The sequence below is a fragment of the Lycorma delicatula genome, chromosome 2 (assembly GCF_047948215.1).
Source record: "Lycorma delicatula isolate Av1 chromosome 2, ASM4794821v1, whole genome shotgun sequence".
Lineage (NCBI taxonomy): Eukaryota > Metazoa > Arthropoda > Insecta > Hemiptera > Fulgoridae > Lycorma > Lycorma delicatula.
The window spans coordinates 115,436,819-115,462,733 of record NC_134456.1 but is presented as its reverse complement, the minus strand read 5'-3'; the positions used below and the strand labels follow the sequence as shown (position 1 = coordinate 115,462,733).

The 25,915-nt window shown below is 29.3% G+C and overlaps 1 long non-coding RNA gene across 2 annotated transcripts in view; it reads left to right on the top strand.

Moving 5' to 3' along the window:
* LOC142319156 (uncharacterized) overlaps nt 1–25,915 on the top strand; it is a 78,216-nt gene that overhangs the window by 24,853 nt on the left and 27,448 nt on the right. The window contains exon 3 of one of the 2 annotated variants that reach the window (XR_012755116.1): nt 9,803–9,899. This is a non-coding gene — a long non-coding RNA (uncharacterized LOC142319156). Of the gene's footprint in view, nt 1–7,536; nt 8,495–9,802; nt 9,900–25,915 lie in introns of those variants that run through there. The other variant, XR_012755115.1, reaches the window with a different exon arrangement.

The window sequence follows — 25,915 nt, the reverse complement described above, 5'->3', positions numbered from 1 at the left end:
TTATTTTGGTCTTTGTCTTGCTATTTGATGAAACCCAAACAGTTTAGAAAAATGAGAAGACATGGTTTACATAAAATATACATTTATCAAAGACCGCACAAAAATTCCTGTTGGGGAAAAATTTCTGGTGCAAATTCAATAGATGCAAAATCACAGGTGAGCAGTGTACTCATAAACATTCTTTACCACCAGCTGTAGCTCAAGTTATCAAATCAATCTTTGAAAGCCTATCAGATAGAAACCTGTTATGGAAATATTTACATGTCATTACCTAAAATCCCATGGAATCTTTTTATAGTCATCTGGAACAGACTTCCCAAAATGTTTTCATTGGACTTTATGCATTCAAAGTTGAAGTATATGGTGCTATCTTGTTCTTCAAAGTTGCTTAGGAAATTATGTTTAAATAAACACTTAGTATTTTAACCCGGTCATAGTGCACTAAATATCTTCAAAGAAATTGACAGAGCAAGAATTAGTTAGGGACTATTTCATACAGTTCTATTTCTGAAAATTCTTATTCTTTAGTATAATTTTGTCAAAAACTTGTTGAGCTAGGAGATGAAATTTATGCTAGAACCTTATTAGAATGTTTAAATTTGCTCTTTGTAGCTATTAACCATACAACAGAAAAATTTGTTCATTATTTTTTATAGCAAAAACAGAAAAATTGGGTAAATTAAAAAAGTTTTGTTTAAAGTTATTTAACTATACAAAAGTCAGTAAAAAGTGAAAGATATGAGGTAAATAACTTTGTTTTTGAATAAAAAATGTATCATAAATATTTCTAAAAATGTACAATTTACATTAATGATGTAGTCTATATTACCTCCCCTTAAAAAAATTAAAAAAGTTTTCAATTCTAGTGATGGGTTGATCTCATAGAATCAAATATCCAATTTAATGGTATATTTTCTTACAGTCGGGTTTTATTTTTTGTAGTTACAAGTTAGTATTGAATGATATTAGAATGAAGGGATACCAAGGGTGAAATTGGGTAGAGAAAAGGGTTATGAATCATATTATATAATACTATAGGTTTTAATTTTGTAAGTATATTATGTTTTGTTATTTGTAAATTATATTTGACATTGATCTAATTAATTGGTCCTGGGTAAGACTTTTAACTACTTCAATCTGCTTCTTCTCTTACACTGTCTACTTCCTTGAAGAGATAGGAACCATGAAAATTGTATCACTCACAAACATATATTTGGGCAATATAATTTCCAACAAGATCCCCATCTATTGTGCCACGGTGGTGGTATCCTTAAATAGCCAGCTGCTTCTTTATTGGTACTAAGTGGGATGTAACCTAAGTGGGTAGTATGTGGGTTTCCACATACTACCTGCGGTAGTATGTGGAAACATTGTTTTCTTACTAGTAGTTGTATAATAAGCCAGAAATTAGCTTAGATGCATACTGTAATATAATAATTAAAAAATATAATAATATAATTTAAAATTACTTAGATTTAATTTTATCATTATATTTTTGTATTACACGTGACTGGTGTTGTGGTTAACTTGTTGCAAATCAGTTGTTTAACAGCTGATTTTTGAAGTTGAAGGTTCTGGGATTAGAATCTTAGTAAAAGCTATTTAATCTTAGTAAAATGGGTGTACTTTGGTGGTTGGGGTTCAATTAACTACACATTTCAGGATTGGTAGGTCTGGGTCTGGTACGAGACTACATTTCATTTGCTTGTCACTTATATCATCCTCATCTAATTGGGCCATGGGGGTTGCTTATTGTTCACAAGTTGAACATATTGCAATGTACCCTTTAGGAATATAAAAAAGTTTTGTATAGTACTATATTTTTCAATATTATTATTTTTCTTTCTCGTTGATTTTATTAAAATCTTATTTAAAAAGTAAAAGCTATGCGTGAAATTTAATATTGTTATATTGGTATAACAATATTTGTTATAATATTATTATATTTAGAAAGTATATGCAGAAATTATCTTGTTAAGATGAATTTTAGAAGTACAAACTAACCTCCACTTCAGCTACCATGTAATCAAGATATCAGATCTATTTGAATTCTGATTAAAGTTAGTAAATCATTATTGATAGAAATGGAAATATTACATAATTTATTACATCTAGAGGTCTTCACAGATAAAATGGTTTTGGTATGCATATGTGTTTGCTGGTACAGAAAAGATAACTTCTCCCTCTCTTTTACTTAAGTAACTTTTAAAGCAGAAGGAAAGTGATCAAAATATAGTTATTTGACCAACAAAAAATGCTTTTGCTGTTCCCATCCTGGGCAAAATTACTGTAAACCGATGAGTTGTGGGTGGAATGAGCATGTGCTGCCTGGAAGTAACTTTTACTGCCCCTCTTACCGCTTTCTTTATTGGTAGATTGCCCATACTTACTATTTATCTCTTTTCCTATTCACTTGATGATGAGTTATGTGAATGCCAGTCAGATGCTCTACCTCTATCTGTGGTCACTGAGACCTTGACAGCCAATGCAAAGACCTTTAATTAGCAAATGTATTGCCTTTCGACTTGACTATCATGTAAATTTTAATCATCATTGTGTGAATGCCCTGCCAGAGAAATCAGTGGACTTAAAAGTTTTCATGATCACGATCACAAACTCGGTTCATTTTGTTCTGTTTTGGGTTGCATATGTAGTGTGATGGACTACTACTATACTTCTATATTATTAATAATTATTTTTAGTGGTAAGTGTTGTATTGTGTAAGTCTAAAAAATTCATATGCAGTATAATTATCAGGATGAAAAAACACAGAAAAACTATACAGTTTATATTTTAAATTTCAAAAGAAAAAAAGAGTTTGTGATCATCTAGCTGAAAGTGTTGCTTTGACATCACAGGACAATAAGTGACTAAATGTATAAGTAATAATGATTCACTCTCAGATAACAATTTACCTAGCTCAGCTAAAGAACAAAAGTTTAGTAATGCCTAGTTTGATGATCCTTATTAAAATCTTGGATTCCGCCTATTGATGATAAAAAAACAAATGCCGTACTATAAATAGTAATATTGAAATTAACAGTAGCAAGAGTCTTATGAATAGATATGCAAATACCCCTTAGTATAAAGCAAATGTTGAATATACAAATCACCATCTTTAGTGTAGCCACCAGTCATTAACAGCATCTGTTCCTCATTACATAATAAAGTTACTGAAGCAGAATTGCAGAGCATAATCTTCCTTTAGAATTAATGGGTACACTACCATCATTAATATAATAAAAGCAATTGCTCCTGATGTGGTTGCACTGATACTTTATATTTAATAAGTAATGCTTTAGCGGTTGATGCTAGAAATATCTTATCAGAAAAACTCTTTCTCTTTGATTGCTGATAAATCAATAAACATTTCTTTTACAAAATCATTAGCTGTTGCTATGAGTCAAAATGGTAGAAGACTCATTCTTGAGCATCACTGACAAGTCAGTAGTTCATCTTTGTTCAAAACAATTATTTTGCTGCTTGAAAAATTGGAATTACCACTTACAAACTTGTTAGGATTTACCACTCTACAGAGAATAATGCCTCTGTAATGATGGGACAGCAAACAGGAATTCAAGCTAGGCTTAAAGAGTTGAATGAACATTTATATATATATATATATATATATATATATATATATATATATATATATATATATATATCTAGATGCATTTGGTACAGCGTTAGTTTGTAGACTTCACAAGCTTGTACTGTAAATACCTTCCACATGCTGTTGAAGAGCTCTGTAGTGACATATTCAATTTTATTCTAAAGAAACCAGAAAGATTAGAAGAATTTAAGGTGATTCAACATTTATTGAATCTTAAAGCTCATAACTTAAATTAGGTGAAATATGATGGTTGTTTATAAATGATGTAGTTCAAAGGATTGTAGAACAGTCGAATGTTTTACTGTCTTATTTTAATTTTTGTGTTGAAGATGGAATAGAGCAAGCCCGGTCAATTTTAAATTCTCTTCAAGACCCTGTCATAAAGGTGTATTTTTTTATTTGTGGCCATTTTCCTACCACTTGTGACACACCTAAACTTAAAGTGTATCAGGAGACTTCATATAGGTTTCATCAGTTGCTCTTAAATCTTGCAGACAATAGAGGTTCTTATACTGCATATAGAGGTTCTTATACAGCAGCTGAAGAACATGGAATAAATTAAAAAAACCATAAGGAATTTTAAGTCAAGTGTCTATCCTTCTATTTTGGATTCTGCAAACAAGTTTTGAAGAGAGTGGATTTTTTTCAATCCTCTTATCTTCTGTGCTGAGCCCTGAAAATTGCAAAAGAAGTGTTAGTATCATGCTATTAACTGTACATTTCCCTAATGTAATTGCAGAAAGTGTTTTGATGTAGGCGGGGAATGACAGTTATCCAAGTCCACAGAGTTATTGAAAGAGAATCAAGAATTTATGAAATTTTGGAACACTGCTTTTGAAATGAAAAATCCTGTTGGTGATACATCATCCCAAATTTTACAACATTTTTTAAGGTAATGCTCTGCTTACCACATTCTTATTCTGCTGCAGCAGGAGGTATCTTTTCTGCTGTTGCTATTAACAAGACCAAATTGTGAAACAAAACTCCAATCCTCTACAATATGGGCTCCTAATAAAGGAGAAACGTATAATCACTACACAGTGCATTTTATCGTAATCTTTCTTTCTCTTCTATAACTCATACAAATTTTATTAAAATTTTAAAACTTATTCACTCTATAGATAACAAAAAAAAAAAAAACTAACCGCTCAAAGTTGTCTAAATTTTACAATTTGACCAAATACACTCTAAACTTATTCTCTCCTAACTTTCAACCAAAATAGAATTACAAGTAATAAGTAATTATAAGTAATTTTGAACGTAACTGGTTTATTTATAAATTTCCCTTGCGATTTCGAATATACTTAGTGTCCGAATTTCGTGCATATAAAACTGTGTAGAAGCTGGTGCAAAATTATATTTCTCGTACAAACTAATTTACAGGTGAATTTTAATTTTTTTTATCTCTAAATAAAAGAAATAACTTTTACAGATTTAAATGAATTTACTAAGAAAAGATTTCTGAAAGAAGAATCTCAAAAATAACTAAAAATTATCTTTAATCGCTGTAAACATAAAAAATACGAAATAGATAAATCCTTATTTTGATTGGTATATATTAATGCATTACATAGCTCCACGCCAGGAATGTATACAATTAATTAATTATAAAATGAAAAGATCAGTTTTGAAGTTCGTATTTATTATTTAATACAGTGCAATAATGTTAAGATTTATTCAAAATTATTCACGATTTCAAAGGCGTTATTGAAACAATAACAATTTTAGCACATTTATGTTTATATTTAAAACGGGATGCAGAAAATTCAAGATGTTTATAATAATAACAACTTATATTCAAAATCATCGTGATAACATAACCAACGGTATATTTGGAAAATCATAATCTGTTAAATTTGTGAAATATTGTTATAATTTTTATAAATTAATGAAATTCAATAGTAAATTTTGAATCCATTTAAAACATCCTACCACGTAACTTTTCACGTATATTATATAATTTACTTATGAAGGGCAAGAAAAATTTAACTGGTAATCGTAAAAATAAATGCGTAAAAATTTATTAATTCTTGTACAAAACCTTATTATGGTAGAGGCTAAAGTAAGAGAATGTAAAATTCGAACAAACCGGTGTTCACGAGTATTCAATAATAGTGCAATTTTGTCAAATTTATTTAACTTTTGCTAATTCATAACAGTCATCACATAGCATTCGTTAGAAAAAGAATGAGATACGACCCAAAACTCGATTCAATTCCTCCCACAACTAAGCCACTAAAAATAAACCAATGACAATTCACATTCATCCTCGCATAGATAACACTTACCCAACTTCGTCACTACAGGTTATATTATTTCAGCAACAAACCAATCAGCTTACAGCATTAGCCTAAGCAATCACTAATAAGAATATGATTTAAAATCAAAAAATATATTTTTTTAACGCAGAAATCACAGCTGTGAAAGAAACTGACCAAATGAATAGGAGTGAAGTAATGCAATAATGAATTAATCAATAAAAAGGCAATCATAATCCTTTTTTTAAACCACGTATAAGGTGTGAGTAAATACATCTGTCGAAATACAACAAATTTCTCCTGATAAAATACGGACCGCCTTGAACGCTGTTAACGCTTTATCATATAGGTACAATCGTCAAACTTCGCATTTCATAAGACAAAGAATGACAACCATCTGGTAAACAATTAATTGTGACCAAACCAAGGAGAGATATGAAATTTTAGTATAAGAGCTTGACTAGAAATATGTAAACGTCAGTCAGTGTTAGAGTATAGTTAACATTTTTAGGAGAGACTAGTTGGAAAATATAATGGATGTTTCGTAGATAAATTGTTACATTGTCATAAATAAATGTTTAATATTAAAATTATTTCGGCAAAAATTAAAGTTAAATATCAGTTTCATAGATTTTCAAATCTCTCTATTACCTTACATTCGTTTGCAACTTTAATGAAACATTTAATGTTGCATTAATGCTACAAAAAAATGTTTGCAACATTTAATCTCTGCATAATTACTATTTTGTCATCTTAATTCGACCAGAAATCTCAATGATTTGACAGGGCAACGCATCTTAAATTGTTAATGGTGATTATAATGAATGATGTTCGTCACATCGCGAGAATATTTAGCCAACATCACTCACTGTATGCGCTTACAGACCAGCATACAAATGTCTGATTTATTTATATATTGATAAGGAATAATAAAATTGTTTTAGAATTAAAACACATCATCATCTATATAAACACTGAAATTCACCCTCGAAAATTTCTATTTACGACAAATAAGTTTGGAATTTTATAACTGAATGTGCTACAAAACTGGTTGTTACCCCAACTTCAAGAAGATCTGAATGACTTTTTTTATGGAAGATGATGCCCCACCTCACCAGCATTGGGGGTCCAACATTGTTTAACGGACAACTTTTACAAGATTCTGGATTGGAAGAGGTGGATTAAAAGATCTTGTTCATCATCTATAGCCTCCCAGGTCAGTCGATCTTACTTCCTGCAATTTATATCTGCAAGCATAAATAAACAAAAAGGTGTTTCTACACCTATAACTGGAATTTTTCAAGATCTGATGCATATAGTTATGAATTCAATAACTAGGGATAGGTGTGCGCACGCACACACACGCGCGCACGGTCACGCTTACGTATGTTTTCCATAATGTGAAAATGAGATCCATGCACGTTTTGAAATGAGTAGAAATATGTCAGGTCTTACCAGATATTACACTAAAAGGCAGATCTGAAATGTATCTTAAACATATTGAATTTATTTAATTTTAAACCACTTTTTTTAACTTTATGTTGAAATACATGCAGTGAATCCACTCCATCTTGAGTTCAATTTCTAGTCCACAAAAGAATTTCTTATCTAAGTTTTTTTTTAATAATTAAGATATTTTAAAAATAATAATAATTTTTTTTTCAGAGGGAGGTGGAAATACATTTACACACGGAAAGTCGGACTCCAGCTGATGGTATTATCCAATCACTATCACCAGACTATCAACTAAAACCACTCCCCTTTCTACCAGGACTCGACCCAGAACCGTTTAACACATTACTTCTGGTCAAGTCCTCCGATACTAGCCTGATTAGGTGCTACCTAATTTTCAGGACTACCAGGTCAACCTTTTTGGTCATGAGAATATTGTTGATGAATCGGGCTACGCTTTCCCAGCTGCTCAGATTACGTAGCATCATTGCACAACCACATTGTGGGGGCTCAGTGCTTCGAGATCTGCCTATAGTGTCCCTCGACCTGCCGCCCACCAAGCACATTTGAAAAGGGCAGTGTCATCCCATACAACGGGGCAATAGAAGCAGTCTGGGGATGGCGCTTTTCCTATGACATGGAGATAAGCGAAGTACCCGTCACCCATTAAAAATTGGGTCATGTAGTACTCCACCTCTCCGCGCCGCTGCTTCGTGCATGGTCTGACCAGAGGGATAAGCCTTGCGGTCCATCGTCCTCTGATCTCATGCTCCTAGGTTTCTTGCCATGCGAGGAACGTGTGAGTGCGTTCCTTGCATGGCAATTGTTTTTGAATTTCTCTTAGACTCTGTGGACTTGAAGAAAATCTTACCAAAATTCTGAAAAGTTCTGGAATTGTTACATAAACTGATATTAAGGGACTACATTAAAAGTAGTATGATAAATGTTAAATTTATTTAGATGATATGTGACAGATGTAAACATATTATTTTTTTAAAAATTATTAATAATAACAATCATTCATTACATACTTATCAATAATTAAAATTCTTTAAAAAACATATTACTACTTACAATTCTAAACAAATGTTCAAACAATTTCATTCAAAAAATGAAAATTACAACTAAATATGTATTTAGATCGTTCAACAATCATCATCAATAGTTAAAAAGAAAGTAATTAAAAATAAATGTAAATTAAAAATCAAAATATAAAAAAGTTGTAAATATTGAATAAATTCTGTATTAGATGAATGTATATACTTATTTTTCATAATTAATTCCTTTTAACTGATTATAATCATTTTACAATAAAAAAGTCTATGTAATTGTGTAGATTTTCATTTTCTGCAAACAGTTCTTGAGTGTTTCTTTTTGCTATTTTATTTCAAAATTCATTTATCACAACCCTTTTTCTTTATTTATTTTTATTTACATAATTAAAATATACATAAAAATAAAAATATAATTTTAACTTAAAAATAATATCTTGACATTAAATTATATGGTACATAATGGTAACATTTCCTTAAGAAAAAATATTGATTATAATAAAGATACTAATATAACAATAATTTCCTACATTACAGTCTCTCATTATTTGCAAATTTAATACTTATTGCTTTAGTTATTTTATAGTAGTAAATTATTAATTATTACAACAATAGAATTCAAGGTAGTGTTTGAAATTTTTTAATTTAGAAAAATGGTTGAAAGAATTAATAATACAGAATCAAAGATGTAGGAAAATAATGGCAAAAATGAATAAACAGATGACAGACATATTTAATTTTATAATGAATCCCATAAAATGAAATTCTGCATCTAACAAGGGAGTTGTTTGCCAATTTTCATTTTTGAGCAATAATAGGCACAACCTTTTCTGCCTTTAACTTGAAAAGCTTAGGGTTAAGTCCCTAGTTAGAAATTCATTGTAAACACAGTAATTGTTATTAGACGTCAGCCTGTTACAGTTTGAATGAATAGTCAGATATATTTCTTTGATATATTTATCAATAGAATTAAAATAAAAATTTAAAAGGTTGAAACAGCAGTGTTACTGTAAAAATATATCTTCAAAGAAATATAAAGTACTAAAACTATTGAAACTTGTATTTTTTTCAAGCAGTGAACAACAAATAATTAAATACTCAAATAATTAATGCTCAATGGAGTGGAGTTTTGCCTGAATAGTACCCTTCAACTGAGCCAATAGTAAAGCATAATGATGATCCTCTCTTTTTATAAACATGCTTCAAAAAAGGAGGTGTCCTCAACTTGACCTGTAAGTTTTTTAAGCATATGATCACTTCTTATTCTTCATCATAAAAACAGACTATGATAATTTTATGTTTACTTTAGTTTTTTATGATTAATAAATCACATAAGCAAAAAGCTTGTGTGTGGTAATATGAAATGGAAAATTTGTAGCATAAGAAAAATACAATGTCTGACAAGGATTTGAACTGGTACTTTCCAGATGAAAAGGTGAGATGCTACCATTCCATAATGGAGTCAACAGAATTTTGTAAAGGAGATTTTTTTTAGAAGATTTTCCTGCTAGAAGATAATTTAAGGTAAAAAGATTTTTTAAATAAAGAATTATATGGTCAATGTAAATATCTTTGTGGTTGATAAAAATAACTTATTTTTTTCATAATCATCTCATAGCTTAGAATTGGATTGTTGTAACATAACTAATTTGGTGACTACATACAGAATAAAACTAATTTTGTTTTACTGAATTATCAAAGAATACAATGCTCTTTTTTCCATGTCACTGACACATAAGAGTTTTTTATATTAGCTTGCGATAAATTACTAAAATGTATCACCCTTGAATAACAAAGAACTTATTACAAACTTATTTACGTTTGTACTGAATCAGTATTTACTATTTGAAACTATATATTATAGTAATATTTTTTCATATCTATTATAATAAATAAATAAAAATCTAATAATATGTAAGTAAATAAATATTTTTGCTTATCTTGTAATTAAATGCTGTTAATTTTATTATAATAATGAAATATAAGTACTAGAGGAATAATCACTAAAAACTAAATAAAACAAATTGAATGATCAAACACTGAAGCCATTGGAAAGCAACAGAACAAAATTATAATACTAGTAGTAGTAAGAAAAATAAGCAAACTTGAATCACAAAAAAAAAACAAACTTAATTGTAGTCATGATTAATATGAAATGATAATAGACAATAGCAACAAATAAGATAAATAAAAAATAAGTAACAAAAATTAATATCAGTTATTTAAAAAAAAAAAAAAAAAAAATTTAACAACTCAATATAATCTACTTATAAATAGGTTTTCTTAGATACCTTAGCACAAACTTTCTAATTTAATTATATTAACTTAAATCCTAATGGTAATAAAATACAATAACAAATACTTGAATGCTTTTCTATTAATATATACACATAACAATTAGGATAGCTTAGCTAGAAGACTAAATCCATTTAAGACATGATTAAAACCACGTAGATAATATTCTATTCAGTTTCAGTGAACAGTATGTACACTTTCATCAATTAGGATAATTAATGAAAGCTAATGAGTTATCGCACCATTACAGACAGAATTTTATAAAAACATAAATATTTTAACACACTACAAATCAGCCAATAAAATAAGTCAAAACCGATTTCATCCAAAATTGAGCTGTGAGGTACTGATGTTGCTGTCTATTGAACTTCAACAACAAAAACTGAATAGGTACCAACAAAAAATCAGATTCAGTAAAAAATAATTATATTTTTAAGTAGATCAGAACCTGAATTCTGCAATAAAATCCAGGAAATACTTTTAAGACTGGAAACCTATTAGAATAGATAGGAGTGAAGAAAGTAAGAAATTAATTATTAAAGTATTTTTTTTATTAATGACTTCTTGGGTTTTATTATGAGATCCATTTGGTAAGTTGTTGGCCTGACAAAGAAGACACATTATTTTCAGACAATGTTTTTTGAAAAAATCAATACATTTAGACCAACAATTTTCCATATTTTTAATACCATCAGTGTTAGGAAATACGTTGTTTCAATATGTTATTCAATAAATTACTTTTCATAATTTATTATGTGGTTAAAGTCATGTTCATTGTATATTGGACGAGTCTAATAAAAAAAATCATCATTTTTTTAAGTTCATTAATACTGAGTGTTGTATACATTTCTAGGTATAACTTCCCGCACTAACACTCAGTCTAATCCGATTTATCCAACTCTGCAAAATCAGCAGTTGATTCAGCTTTGACCTCATTATTTGAAGTGAATTTTTATCTGGTGAATAATTTCTTCAGGTTTGGGAAGAGAAAGTAAAATTCTGGTAGTCAAATCCAGTGAATACACACATCCACTTTGAACTGTAGGTGATGGAGTTTTGCAGCAACAACAACATAGATATGCTTACAAGCACATTATCATTGTAAAGAGCAGTTCTTTTTGGGCAGATGTAGGTGTTTTGCCTGAATAATACCCTTCAACTGAGCCAATAGTAAAGCATAATACTCCTCAATGATGATCCTACCATTTGCCAAGAATTCTGTGACCACATCACAAGAATCTCAATAAACCATAGCCATGACTTTTCCTAGAGATGGAACCATTTTTGCTTTCTTTGGTGCATATTCATTTGCTCCAACCCATATTTGGACTACTTTCTTTTGGTTTGATTTCTAGTAGGTAATGGTGAATCCATGTTCCATTTACTGTTATTGTTGAACTGCATTTTCTTTTTTGTAAAATGTAAATTTTTTTAAAAACTTATTTTCATTAACCCAAATAGTCTTTCACCAACTTACTTTCACTAACACCAATTTATAATATTGGTCCTACATAAAATAAGAAACAAATTCAAACAGTAACAGAATTCAGAAACAAAAATTCAAAGATTCTTCATTAACACAAACAGTAACAGAATTCAGAAACCAAAATTCAAAGATTCTTCATTAACACAAACAGTAACAGAATTCAGAAACCAAAATTCAAAAATTCTTCATTAACACAAACAGTAACAGTAACAGAATTCAAATTCAAACTGACATTGAATAGAAAACTTTTTCACACTCAAAATATTGTGTAAAATATATTAAACACAGTCTATCAAAAGGTTTACAATGATAGCAATCTCGCATACTTCAGTTGGCAATCATTTATTAAATATGGTATTGTGGATTTTTGTGACAATTTAAGAGCCCAAGCGTTCATCATGAATGTTTTTTTCAACCATATACAATTCAGCAGCCAAATTTTTACTTTCAAAAATGATACCAGACAGCAAAGACTCCTCAAAGTAGAATCTAACAGCTGGTACTTTAGTTTTAGCCATTTTTAAAAAAAAAAGAAGCAAAACTTGTTTGCTTTACTCATACTTTACAAATATCATATTCTTTTGGCCTTACTTACACCATCTTTGTGTCAGGCCAAGAACATATTGAATGTCGCTAGTATATTATCATTCAAACACTAAAGATAAAAAAAATAATTTTTAAATTAATGAATAATATATTGTTAAAAATTCAGTTAAAAAAAAAAAAAAGAATAAAAAAGGTTAAAATTTATTTGTGTATTACATACACAACAGCTTATAAAAATTGCAAAAATACATTTACTTTTCAAAAACTATACGTTAAAACGTTTTACATGATATTTTCTTAGAGTATTTACGTTTTACATCATCATTTTTACGTTTTGCATCATTATTCATTTTTGCCACCATTCATAAATTTATTGGAACTCCTGGAACCTTTCTAAAAACCTACTTCAGATCCTTTTTTTTTGTATAGAAGTCATTAGCATCTTGTATGGGTTTTCCTTCAGAATTAATTTAAATAAAAAAAAGAGTAAAAATCAGTTGGTGCCAAACAGAGAAAGTGTGGTCAATGAAGTAGAGATATTACAATGTGCCATATCAACAAACTGCTTATCCAGATTGAACTGATGTGCTGGCAACCTCTTTGGAACAATGTATTGACCACACATAATATGCTTTCAGACAATTGTGGCAATTTCTCAGTCATATTCAAACATCTAATTCTATTTTCAATAGGTTATTTTTAATCATTTAGAGCACATTCAATCTTTCAATATTTCCGTGGTGAATGATTACCTACTATAAACTTCATCAACTTGAAGACAGCTCTCACAAAAATGCTTGCGTCATTCTTAAATTTGTTTTCTCTATACTATTTTACTTTATACTTTTTGAAATAATTCTGGATGTAATTTGTTAAATGAAAAATGAAATTTAACATTGTGTAGTTTCAACAACAGACTTTTAAACTTTGACAGTGTAACTCAAACATACAACTACTATTGATATTGTTCAAGAGAAAATAAAAATCATGTAGAAAATAAAGACAATCAGAGAAAATAAAAATAAATCACGGTTTTGTCCATATAATGATGTCACGAACATTGCTAACATATGAACTAATAATTTTATCTTATTGCTGTTTAAAAAAAAAAAAGACGGCGATTCTGAGAACTTTTTGAAGCAAATTTTCTATAAAATATATACATAAATAAAAGACAATCTTTATTTTGTGTATGCCCTAATAACTCAAAAACTACGTAACCGATTTAACTGAAAATTTCAAAATTTATTATTATTTGTCCCATAAGTGTTTACATATTAATTTCATGTTATTAGTTTACATATTTAAATAACAATGTTTCCAGAAAGACAAAAAAATATTGGTCTCACAAAATAACTGTTCAAGGAAGTCAATATTGACATAAACAACGATCAGTATAGATAATGACAATCGATATAAACGATACCTCTCTATTTATACAATGACATTAAATTTAATAAAAGAAGTTTTAGGCTATTTATTTGCACTTTTTTTATAAATTATATAGTAGTGAGATTGGTGAGGTTTGAACTGTGGTAAACATTATGGGAATCTAAGAAGAAAGGAAAATGAAGAGTGAATTAATATTGTACATATACTGTTCGTAATATTGTCTGTTTCACTGTTTTTGTAGGTTACAAAAATGTAAAAAATAATATTAATATTTATATAGAAGATAAAACTTTTACTTTTTAAAAATAACAATCTATCCAAAATGATAAAATATTGGTCAACACACAATTTGAGCCAAGAGAATAAAAGAATACAGAAGAAATGAAAAGGAGGAAGAAACAGTACAATGAAATAGATTACATATGTCAAATTTAACACTAAATTTATTTAATTCATACACTTAAATGTAACAATAGCAAGAAGCACTGCCAGGTCCACTAGTTATAAATAAAAAAGGGATATTTCAATACTGTTTAACAAAATTAGTATTTGGTTAAAAGTGGCTTTGATAAAGGTTTACCCCAGTTGAAATTGTAAAAATTATTTATTAAAGAACTGAAGATCATTGCTAAATCTATAAAAATTAAGAAAAGATTACAAAAAACAGCATGTAACTAACAGGCTGCAAATAAACCTGAACTAATATATCACCTGTGATATTGCAGAATCTTTGTTCAAATCGTTTTCACGATACTGTTATTTTGAATTTCATTTGCGCAATCATGTCACTGGTATACTCTTGGTCATTAAAATATCAGCCTAAATCATTTTTATAACCAGTTTATACAAAAAAAGTACATTAATCAAAAACTTTAACAGAGAGAATTTTTTTCCTTAAATGAAAATTACAGAGATTCTTATTTTAGTCTGTGACATTTTGTACAATTTACTCTGCTCAGATTACAATTCATTTCTTTGTTTGCTTTTGTTTCTAAAGTCATTTAAAATAAAAATATTCAACTTCACTCATACACTAAGAAAGAACATGATCATGAAGTGTTTTCTATATACAAAAGGAGTTCCGCAGAAGCTGAAATTCATATGCTGTTCATATCATATAATATTAATACTTTAAAAATAAAAAAATTATGAAGACATAATTGAAATTAAATTAAGCATGATTTTAATGAAAAATTCAGTAATGGTTCCCCAAGCATTAAGAAGTTGGGTAAACATCTACTTCTGTTCATAATTTTAAATGTGTTCATGAGGTAATTTTGCAGGATAGAGAAGATAATGGCGATAAAATTACTGTTAACCAAAGTTTCAGCTATATAAAACTTGTATATAGCTGAAATAAACTTGTATATAATATTCTATTTGCAATAGAATTAGCTATAATAAAGTCTCTATCTATAATGAAATCCACTGACTAACAACTGTCAGTGTAGAGTTGAGAGTTGATTTATTAATAATAACACTGATCAATATGATTTTTGTCTCATGAGTACCAATAGGTGTATTTAATGCAGTTTTTTATCTTTTTCAAATATGTATTCGGAATCACCCACAGTTTTTTTTATTATTTTAATTCTTTTAATTAGTTTAAAACATTTTTTCGTCCATTTGTTCACTGTAAAGTAAAAGCTACTAGAGCATTGTAATTATGATGAGACCAAATGAGTTAACGCAAAGGGTAGTGTTGCTACTGTTGTGCAGGTTCAGATGTGTATAGACATGTACAATGTGACCTAGTGTTGCACACACTCATCAGAACGAAGCCAGTTGTAAGGTATTAGTGAACCAGTAAACACGTCATTGTAAGTGCTTTGTGTGTCTGAATTATTGTGTACTACATATTTACAACTTCATTTCTTTTAATTAGTCTTTAGTTACAAAATGCCTAGAGTTTGTTTAAATCATTCTAACAATTTTTGTTATGTATGTGGTGAAGTGATGCTCAAGTCCCAAAGGTGAAACCTTACTCCTTTAGTAAAAAAATGTTATGAATTTTATTTTGGGTGTAAAAGTCAGGGACCAAACAAGGACCTGGGCCCCACATATCTGTTGTTTGTCATGTTCTAGGCTTCTCACTGCATGGAAAAATGGCACATGCCACACACCATTTTCTATCTCTGTGATTTGGAGGGAACCCAAAAAATCACTCTTCTGGCTGTTATTTCTGCTTAACAAACATTAAAAAGGTTACTCAAAATCAACACATACAGTGGTGTACCCTAACTTGCAACCTGTAATGAGACCAGTTCCACACTGTGAAGAGCTGCCCATACCAAAGCCTCCAGAACGTTTGACAATAAATAAAGAGAGCTCAGAGTCTGATGGAAGTAAGGAAGAAAAAGAAACAGATTCTGGTAACACAACTTTTGAACAAAGGACAGTTTATCTGAGCCTCATTTACTGACTCAAGAAAATCTTAACAATCTCATACAAGATTTAAATTTATCCAAAAAACAGTCTGAAATGCTTGCTTCCCGGCTAAAAGGATGAAATCTTCTTCAAAAGAGTACAAAGATATGTATTTATTGTAATCATCATTTTGAATTTAAAGACTGTTTTTTGAAGAAAATGGCTTTGTGTTTTGTAACGACATTTCTTCTCTTATGGAGACAGTTTGTAATGAAGATAAACCAACAGAATGGCACTTGTTCATTGATTCCTCTAAAGTTAGTTTAAAAGCTGTGCTTCTGCATAATGGCAATAAATTCTAATCAGTACCTGTGGCTCACTCTGCTATTATAAAACAAACATATAAAACTTTAAATTTATATTGGAAAAGCTTCAATGTGCAATGTATGAATGGAATATTTGCGGTGATTTGAAGGTAATTGCACTTATTCTTGGTATGCAGCTTTGTTAAACAAAGTACTGTTGTTTTTTGTGTGATTGGGATAGTAGGGATAGAAAAAACCATTTCATTAGAAAAGAATGGTCTAAATGTGTATCACTCAATGCTGAACAGAAAAATGTGAAACATGACCCATTGTGTAACCCTAAAAATGTGTATCTACTTCTGTTATACATCAAATTAGGATTAATGAAGAATTTTGTCAAGGCCATGGACAATACTACTGGTTTCATGTGCTTAAAACAGAAATTTCCTAAAATTAGTGATGTAAAAATTAAAGAAGGAATATTTGTGAGTCCACATATACGATCACTAATACATGATGAAAAGTTTGAGGAACTATTTATTGAATCCACTGGAGAAACCAGCTTGGCAAGCATTCAAAAATTTTACTCAGAGTTTTTGGGGAAATTGAAAAGTGGAAAATTATCGTGACATTCTCAACAATCTTATAACATCTATAAAAATTTGGGTTGTAATATGTCCTTAAAAGTACACTACCTGCACTTGCACCTAGATTTCTTCCCGGAAAATTTGGTACAGTTAGTAATTACTATGGGGAGCACTTTTATTAGGAAATTTCAGTTATGGAAAAGTATTTGCCCTGAAGTATCAGGGCAAATGGAATCCTAATATGCTAGCCGATAATTGTTGGACTATCAAGAGGGTTGCTCCACAGGCAAAATATAGCAGAAAATCATAATTTCTTACTTTCTGGGTGAGTCAGATGTTTGAATATTGTGTAGTTAAGAATGCAGAAAGTATTAAAATGTTTGAAATTATAAATACCTGCTCTCGGAAACCTTGCATGATGAGGAAAAACCGATATATTTGATTTCAGAAGAAAGAATAATATCAAAATCACACATTTTTCTTCCAGAGACAAAAAAAAATTCTTTTTTGTTCCCCAGCGAAACTGAAACATTTTTTAAATGTTCAATTCAATCATATTCATTATGATAAAGTAACACTATATTACATGCAGAACCTTTGAAAAATTTCAGCATTTAAATCCTTCCTATCCACACAAAACATTTCCTTACTGTTCAGCAAAGAAAAATGAATTAAGATGAACTGACAAACAAAAGTAACAGAGATCTATTATTACTTGTACTAAACAGATCATATAAGCTAACAGTAACTCATTTGGTTTAAGCAAGCAGTAACAGCACCATAAAGAAAGAATAATTCTTATATAGCAAATAATTTCTGACATGCTATCATGTTATAAAAATTTGGTATTATTATCAAGTATCCTTGAAATATTACACTTACAATTACATATAAAACTGAGGTAGATAAATTTGTTATTTTTTCATTCACTAACAGATACTGCAATACAGACAGCTGATTGATTTTTTCCAACTCCTGACCAATGAACATTAGTATGCAGTGTAGCTGAATAATGGATTAGGATTCTGTCATAAATAAGGTTTAATATTATGTAACACTAACAGACTTAATTATAATTTAGCCTATCCAGTGCTAAAATCAGTGGCTATAAGAAGCCTAGATAGAAATTATTAGAAAGGAACCATGGCTACAGTACTCCACCTCATAAGCAGGCATAACCTGTTAATGACTGATGTAGTAGCTGACAAGATTTAAATTATAATATTAAACATATGCAGCATAGTCAACCTTCTTAACAAAGGACCAGCAGTTTTCTTCTTACCACAGATCCATTAAAATTTGTAATAGATCTGAAAAATATTCAATTCTTAAATAAGGAATCAAGTGCAAGTTATTCTATCCTTTACATTTAATAATATTACTATCGATATCAACTTATATTAATTAATATAACTATCAGTCTTCACAACCTCTCTCTAAAACTATATATAAAATAAAATAAACTAACATATAAAATGGTAAATTTCAACATATGAATCATATTGAAAAATTAATTTTCAGTGCATTACTCATTAAAGACATTAAATAAGTTTAATCAAATAAACAACATTCAGTCCAAAATATGTTATACTGCTTCTTGAAATAGAGCTGATAAACTGTAAAAAAAAGAATAATATTTTTAAGCTATATACATATTAAATTGTACAGGGTGAGCAACATAAAACCGAACACATAGTGAAACCACTACCCAACATTATTTATGAAAGACTCTCACACAACTAGTGTGACTAGTGGATGTACGTATATGTTACTACTAATTGTTGTTTCTGTTTGTCAGATGGTTACATGTCAGTGTAGTATACATTTTGTTGCGGTGCAGTATTGTGAGTGCAGTTGTGTTTGTGTAAAACACCTTATTCAATCCAGGAGAGGATAGCTACAGTTGAGGCCTACATTCGTTCTGGGTTGTATGAAGAATCACATCAAGTATATGTAGAAAAATTTCCAAATGCCTGAATTCCAGCGAAGAGTAGCATACATGATTTAGTTAAATAATGGTGTACAACAGGTTCAATTTCAAATGCAAAACGAAATCATTAGGACTCCACAGGCCACTGCCGATATTGAAAAGAGAATTACTGCCAGGCCAAAAAAAACTATACACAATTTATCCCAACAATCTGGTGTTAAATACACATCTTGTCATAAAATACTTCATGAATTAAAATTGAAACCATATCGTGTTACAACTGTGCTTCAACTGAAGGAGACAGACAACAAGCTGTCAGCAGAGGACGGTAGCTTCCATGTTCCCCAGAGAGATCTACTTGTGATTTTTTTTCCTTAGGAGCTACTTAAAGGAAGTTTATGCATCTAATCCCTCACAATATTAATGAACTGAAGGTGAACATTAATGAGAAATAAATGCAATTGACAATGTCTTGTGTGACGACTTTCAATATGATCAGTTGAGCACAAAAGTGCATCGATGTCCAGGGTGGTCATTTTGAACATCTTTTGTAACAATAAGGTAAATAAATACAACATTTAAATTATATTTTATGTTTTTCTTATTTAATTTATGCGTATCAATCATAAAATTTCATTCCAACATAGCCTACTGATTCTGCAGCGATTATGTTACGGGTTCTGTTGCTCAGGGTTGTTCAGGGTTATGTTACTCACTGTGTATTATTCAAAGTAAAAGCTACAAATATAAATTTATTTAAAGACTAGTGGTTAAATAATACAGCTTTGTTTAGTTGCCATAAATATTGTTTTTTTTTTTTAAGAGCCACTTTATCAAAATGTTCTCTTTTCCCCTAGGATGTTTCAGTCTAGTACTACAGTGAAGTTATAGTAAGATTCATTCTATCACATCTTTCAAAACATGGCAATAATTCATTTTTATCTAAATAACAACAGAATTTACAAATTGAAATTTTTTTATTTGCTTATTTAAGAAGCACAGAAATAAAAAAATCCAATAATAAATATTTATTCACCTCAGCATGTTAATTCAAATATATAAAAAAATGTTTATTTTTATAAAATGAAAATAAAAATACTGTCTTTTGCACGGAATAAACATTTCAGTTACGAGAGCTTCAATAAATCGCAAACTTGTCAGAGAACATGACGTTCTTTTTTATAATTGTTCTCAGAAAGCATTCAGTCAATAACTGACACGCATAAACACAGTGATCAAGGCCATTTAAAGTCCTTCTGCATACAGTCTCGCATTGTCCATCTTGTAATGCTTAATTCTGCAGAACGTCTGGGCATTGATTTCATCGGAGATTGTTGAATCGATGTCTCCACAGCAACATGTCTCAGCTCAAGTACTCGATATCCCATTACGTGGTGCATCAAGAACACTTCCCAATGCAAAAGCCTTCTTCTCCCATGTCAGTAACATTTGCTGTGATGGTGATGATTTCCCAAAATGCACAAAGAAGTTATTCATAATATTCTCCAATGTTTTACCAGTGTGTGGACGTTCATGAACCCATACACAACCTAACAAATGCTCTTCAACAGTGAACATACTCATATCTGCCATCATTCCATAGTCAACTACTACTAAGGTCATCCCACCATGAATGAACACATTGGATGACCCCCACCATGGCTTATCCTCCCCATCTTTTCCAGCAGCACTGAACAATATCAACATTGAGAATTGGCAGCAGTAGAGAGCCCAATTAAGCTGTATTTATTAGTCTTAGTATGGGTGGGGGACTTCCCACCCATTTAGAACAAATATATATACTTGTAGCGTATCTTATTAAGAAGAAAATTATATAAAAATTTTAGTAGAAAAGTTGTATTTTCAATTAGTAGTTGAGAAACAAACTTAAATTAGTAAGATTTAGCACTTCATTATTGTTCCTCTGAGATTCAGTTCAAAATTATGGCTACATAATAGGAGACAACGCAATAGTCTAAATAACATTTTGCAGAAACCATTTACAAATATTTTGTAGACTAACAATGATCAACTTGGAATATTTCTTCATTTCTTATTTTTTTTATAATACTATTGTAAACATACTACAACCAAAACTAACACTAAAATCTGATACAATTTCACAGATTGCATTAACTACTTTCAAAAATAAACTACTTATAAAAAGTCAGATCTGTGAATTACCACTACGTTGGCTTACATCAAGTAACTCATGAAATATTTTGCAGTTGTTTAGCACAGATCGGGATCATAAAAATTGGGAAATATATATTAACTAATTTAACATTGTGAATAGTTTCACACAAACCCTATGGATAACAGAAATGTTTACAGTTTCTAACTACGATGACAAACCATATCTAACACAGAAAAGAATTAAATAAATATTTAACAAGCAGATTAAAAAAAATCATTTTATTTGTATTAACCTTAAAGCTTATGCACAGATAAAAATTATAATTAATTCCTAACAAAAATCTTTTTTATCAAGTGGTCCTCCCAAAATATTGATCTTTCTATATGTGTTCATATTATGTTACCTAAATGGTAACATAATGATATAATGGAACATAAATTTTTAGGTTGTAATATTTAATGTTTTATCTAACAATATAATCAAAGAATCATTATTATAAATTAAATAAACAACTACTTTTATTAAATGCATCTTAATATCTTTGATCATTGTTATAAGTTATATATTTTATTGGAATATCTCTGGTGATATCAAATGATGAAGTACAATAAATTTTTCTTAAAATAATCTCTACCCAAAAGACTGGAGCAAAACTCATATTTTTAAATAAAAATTGATAAAGCAATACAAATTATATACCAATTATTTCTACAAAATAAAATATAATTTAAGCACTGATGTGATTTTTTTCAATTGTTTGATTGTTTATATATAAGCAACATATATTTATATATGGAGTGTACTGGGATGTATTTTCCAAACTTCAGGAAGTGATTCTGAGCACCAAAATGAGCAAAAAACCTACTGCAATTAAATTTGGCAAATCTAAGAATAGTGTCTTGTTCTACAAAATAAAAAATTTTGAAAACGTCACCTTCAAAGATTTCAAAATGGCCGCAATCTTAATTCTTTAATCTTCAATAGCTTTGTAATTATTTGTTTGATCAAATTTTCACTTTTACAAAATTTTATTTTGAACAAAAGTACACCTTATTCATAAAAATCTATTGATATACAATTGAGTTACTGCAGACAATTAACCTGGCAGTACACTTGGGCACCGTAATGCAAGCTGATAATTTTTTGCCTGTTTTAATTTCCTCCCCTAAATGTAATAAAAATTGTTAATATTTTGTCGATTCTGCTTTCTTTTTTTTATCCTACATAAGAATTTGAGTAATCGCTGCCCCTGAACCTTGTCAGCAAAAGTAAGCAAAACATGAACCTCTCTCCACCTAAGATACGTAATACTAGAATGGCTCTAAGCAGATTAATGATTGCCAAAATGATGAAATAAATCAGGAGATATTAGTTAGTGGTCTTAGGATGCTAACTGAGAATACCAAGCTCCAGAAATAACTACTGAGGAAAATTATGAAGGGTGATAAAACTAGATAAAATTTCAGTATACCAATTTTATCATTTTACCCTGTTTATGTAACATAGTTTAATCTAAGCACTTTCTTAGAAAACATAATCAAAATCTGTAATGTGTTGCAAAGTTCTAAGTTGATATGCCAATTAACATATACATTTAATGAAAATAACCACTTCAATGTATTCATTTTTATGAGTATTCAACACGATGAAACAATGATGGCAACTGAATAAAAATCAAACTAAATAAACTTAACCAAGAACTCTGCCTAAATAATACACTGCTGTTTAAAATTAAACTCATATCAAAATCCAAAATTTGGACTTCATAAAAATACAGGAATGTACAGATTAACCCTCCTAAAATAATATAATAATATCAATAACAAAATCCATGCAATACTCCCTTATTTTCTTAGAAGTTAAAATAAAAACTGAAATCAGGTCGAAAATACAAGCCATTTTAAGTTTTCAGTAAATAAACATAAAATGCTGAAACAATTTTCAATTTAAAGATTAATAATTCATTCTTATTGCATTAATAGAAATAATTAAAAAATTCACTAACTAAATACTAAATTAATTAATTAATTTAATCTAATTAAATACTAACCTTTTGGACAAGCATTCATCACATTATAAGTTCGTAAAACATTCAAATAACCATACACTGTTTATCAGCTTGTTCATTTTAGCTTATAATCATCCATCCATTGGCTGAACATTTTTTTCTTTATTTTCTAAAACTTATATGATTAAAAATTAAAATGACTTGATAGGTAGTATCATTGATGATATGTTTACTACAAAACTATTTTTTTTAAATCAGTGAACACAGTGTATTATACTACAGTGTATTATTATATAATATCACAGTCAATACTTTTTTATTTATTAATAATTTTAAAGTGTTATCTGAAACAAATAAAAGTGACTAATTATCATTAAAAATATAAACAAAACAAAGTAATAATTTTAATAATTATAAGTAATATTAATCACCATTTATAGGTATCTGATATAAAATCAACTCAAGTTGTACCAGAAGAGCATATAATATGTAAGCAATGATATTGATTTCCCACCACTAGTTTAGACAGCAAGTACTTAAAGCAAAAGAAAAAGAAAAGCATAAAACATAGACGGAGTTATGAAGGATGTAATACCATAAAAAAAAAAATACTTTGAATAAATTTTCTCACTATTCTCAAATTTAATATTACAATAATTGAAATAGGCACAATGTATCTAAAACGTTTCTTGTTTTAGACAAGTGACACTATCTATCAACAAATGGCAGAACTACATAATAGTTAAATCACTCATTAAGAGGTGGTACTTGAGAAGTAAGAATTTTGACTTGAATTTTTTATTTTGTTCCAATTTTGTGATGGAAAAGAGAGAATTTATAAAATTTTCTATAAATCTTCAAAAAAAATTCTCCAGCAACTTAATTTGATAAAAGCAACATGTAATAGTATCCTTATGTGCGGTAATGATTGGCTATTGGAGTGTTTCAAGTAATTAAAATGGAAATCATTAGTTGATAAAATTTGCTTTCTGGCAAATTTGAACAAATCAAACGGTTCAAAGACATAAAGATTGAAAATTATGCATCATTTAGAAAATATATTAAAGTTTCATAAGATTGAAACAATTAAAGAAACATTTTCTTGATTTACGATTTTTGTGGGTGAAGCTATATACTACTTCTTACCCAATGAAATAGAAAAATTAAAATCAATATGATATATAGCCAAGGGCTACACAAATAAATAAAAGTCAATTTTTTTTAAAAATGCATATAACATAAAATTGTTTATGGAATTTTACGGTACTGTAACTACCATACTTTAACTTTGGTGATCTATAGAAACCAGTTTGTTAAATGCGAGATTTTACCTTTCACACCTCTCATTTTCAACATCCTACTCCCTAAGATGTTGAAGGTATAGCAGAAACATCAGGTTGAAGAAATACAATCTATCACATTTTCCAAGAGTTTAAACATTAGATTTTGATTACTTCAATGTATTTGTGATAATACAAAAAAGTAGATAAAAAATTATAAAAATGATATTAATCTTGTACTAAGATTTCAGATGAGATGCAAAAAAAATTAGGAAGACTTTTTTTATCAAAAGCAATTTTTTCTTTCTTTTATGCAAGCAATTGTTATGGAAAACATGGTGAAAATTAAGCAGTTAAAACTGCAGCATAAATTCAATAGAAAGAATAAAATTAATACCATTGAAGTTTTTTGTTAGAGGATTATGTACTACTATGTTACATAATGCCAGATGCACACAACTATTTTTTTATAATGAACAACTTCCTTTTTTTTCCTGGTTAGCCTCCGGGAATTACTGTTCAGGTACTACTTCAAAAGATGAATAAGGATAATAAGTATGAGTGTAAATGAAGTGTAGTCTTGTACAGTCTCAGTTTGACCATTCCTGAGGTGTGTGCTTAATTGAAATCCAATCACCAAAGAACACCGGTATCCACAATCTAGTATTCAAATCCGTATAAAAGTAACTGTCTTTACAAGGACTTGAACGCTGGAACTCTCGACTTCCAAATCAGCTGATTTGGGAAGACGCATCCACCACCAGACCAACATGGTGAACAATCTGAAAAGTTATCGCCTAACTTCCCAAAAACAACACTGCTATTGCACAGATTACATTAAAGGAGAGAATAAACATTTTTGGAAAACAGGCCATTTTACATACAGTACACAACAAACACCATTTGGTTGAGATCCATAACCTATGCCTTACAAAACAAAAAAATCTGATATGGACAAGAAACTTGACTTCCTAGTACGCCTTATAAATTACATATACACATTTTTTTTCTGCACCTTGTTTAAACTTATTTCATTTGAAAGTGAGATATGATCTTCCAATTCTTTAATAAAGTGGATAGTTGTGTGTAGATGTGATATCCACCACAATGAAATTGTGGTGAATATCACATTTTTTGTGGTATCAATATCAGCATTTTATGTTAGTTTATATATTAATTTTGTTTCATGTCGCTCAAGTAGATACGT